Raw genomic sequence first — 2,939 nt, forward strand, 5'->3', positions numbered from 1 at the left:
TTCATGTCTGGCTGGTGAATTCTACCTCTCAACTCTTTCAGACTTTGTATCTTTGCCTGGAAGTCCCACCTATCTTCTCCTGCTTGGCTATTGGCCATTCAGTTCTTTATTAAACCAACCAGAATGTGGCTTGGCTTTCACAGCATACAAAACGATTATCCCACTTTGGTTTTTTTCAGTAACTGTTATCTTCAACCTTAGAGCTAAAATAATGTTAGCAGGATAATATCAGTAATACTGAACATCGTGGGTGGTATCACTAAAAAAGATGATAGAGTTCAATTTAAAACACTATTCTCATTTAGTCTAGGTCCTGGGAGGAAAAGGCAATAAAGAGAAATGAAGTTGGTACATATCATCTTTAAAAGTAGAAAAAAAAAACCTTGGTGATTTTCAAGTTATTTAGTTCATAAATGATATTTTATGACACTTCAACAAAAATAACAGAGATAGAAAATTACATTCCAAACTTTATATCACAGTTGCTCTAGGTTACTTCTCTGCTAAGGCAGAGTGATGCCCAAGAGCAACTTCAGAATGACACTGGGTGAGGGGCTGGCCTCTGGGGTGTGTAAAGAATCCACCTTCCAGCTGGGCGGTGGTGGCGCGCGCTTTTAATCCCAGCACTCGGGAGGCAGAGGCAGGCGGATCTCTGGGAGTTCGAGGCCAGCCTGGTCTACAAGAACTAGTTCTAGGACAGGCACCAAAGCTACAGAGAAACCTTGTCTCAAAAAACCAAAAAAAAAAAAAAAAAAAAAAAAAAGAATCTACCTTCCAATTTCCTTATGCACTGCCCTTGCTGCCCTCTTGCTGTATCCTTCCCAAACTCCCCCACTTCTGATACCCACCCTCTTGGAGAAACCTATAAGATTTTCTAGTCTCAAGACATTTAGACAAAAGTGGTGTCCATCATCTGTGCCTTCCATCCACTCATGATTCCAGCTTACTGATTACAAGACATGGTTTGAAAGAGAGTGGCCTCCATAAGCTAATACATTTAAATGTTTGATTCCCAGTTGGTGGGATCATTTAGGAGGTATTAGGAGTTGCTGCTCATTGGAGAAAGTGTGTCATTAGGGATGTACTTCGAAGTTTCAAAAGCCCACACCAGGCCCAGTCTAGCTCTGTCTCTTCCTGCGGATTAGGGTGTAAGCACTCGGCTCCTGCTCCAGTGATATGCCTGCTTGGTTACTTGCCTGCTGCCAAGCCCCCTACCATGATGGTCATAGAATAACCTGTAAACTGTAAGCAAGCCCCTGACTGAATGATTTCTTTTCTAAGATGCCTTTGTCATGGTGGCTCTTCACAGCAACAGAATAGTTACTAAGATACAATAAAGGGATTACTTCAGAAGTGAATACAAATACCCCAGAACAGAGCGGTAAGTCATTCAGAAAAGGCTACCTGCAAACCCTTTTCTATCAGGCTCAGCTGAAATCATCCATTTAAATTGCATCAATGTTTATTCAAACACAATGCTGGTATTATTTTCTACTGGATAAGTTTTAAACCCCAAACACTTTATCATTACATATATCTCTAAAAGAAACTCTTACATGATTTAAAAGGTCATCATAATTTTTGTTTTGGTGGAAAAAAACTGCTTCTTTTTAAGATCTGTGAATGTCATTTGTGATGATATTTCTTCCATAGGGTTACATGATTTTCTGTTGTCTTGGAAGCATCTTTTTTCCCCCAAATGAGATACACAGTTATTTGAATACTGTATAAGAATACGTGCAAATACACAGGCTTAAAAAGTTGAACAACTTACAGTCCCCTCTTTCCCTGGCAATCAAGAAGCTGAGAATGAATGTGATCCCAGGATCCTTAGAGACTAAAACACTTCATCGAGGGTCTTCTATGTGTCACGGTAGCACATTGCCCAGGCTTCCTTAGATATTTTTCTACCTAGGGTGCAGAGCTGAGGTTTGCCCCTGTCTATCTAGTATTGCAGGAGTGCTCATTCCTATTAGGTTGTCATACCATACGTGTCTATTTTATGTAAGTCCATGCACACACGTATAGGGACCTGCATCTTTTGCATTTGTAATTTTTTATCCAGTTTCCTCAGAAAAGATTAAAATAGAAGATTATACCCCATTCAGAATTGCACAATGCCTCAGTAATAAATCTTTCTCATCATTGGCAGAGTGATATTTCAGAACTATGGGATAGGACAAAAGCTGATTTGAGATTCATACCGTTGTATACCTACTCACAAGAAAAAAAATCCCAGAAGCAATTTCCACATCTGCAAATCTAGGAAATGGTTGAGGAAATTTGCATGATTTGGGCACATGAGGCCATTTTAGCACTCAGACTTCTTCCTTTCATCTCTGAAGGGTGTGGAAAGGATATAAACATGTTTTTTGCAGATGATGTGAATTATTGAGTGGCATAAATAGTAACTCACACTAAATGCCTCAGAAATGTGGCTTTTATTGAGTGAAGATGGCATTCAGAAGAAAATATGTAAGAAAAAAATCCTATTTCATGAGGGTTGAAGGTACAGAGTTAGCTGTAGTATGTGTATACGTGTATACATGTGAATGCATGAGTGTCTGTGTGGATGCATGCACATGTGTGCTTGCCTTGTATCTGACTACACTTCTAGGAGGATATTTGTTATACAGTTAATGTCTGTATTATGTGTTGAGACTTTTGTATTTAATAACACAATGAGAAATATGAGTAAGGAAACGCCTATACCACCCACTATAGTATCACTGTCTATATTAAATGGGGTGAACAAAATAAAAATATGGACATTTTGTCAAATAAGGAAGAGGCCTCTATACAAGCTTTTACAATGACTTTAAAATGTATTCTAGAAATCACCCAATCAGATGTTCTTTTAAAGGACATCATCACCTGTTTTGTCTGCACAGACATTTGTTTTCTTTTGCAGCACAATTCAAACACTGCAGGAGCTGTCA

Source organism: Chionomys nivalis, chromosome 20, assembly GCF_950005125.1.
Source record: "Chionomys nivalis chromosome 20, mChiNiv1.1, whole genome shotgun sequence".
Lineage (NCBI taxonomy): Eukaryota > Metazoa > Chordata > Mammalia > Rodentia > Cricetidae > Chionomys > Chionomys nivalis.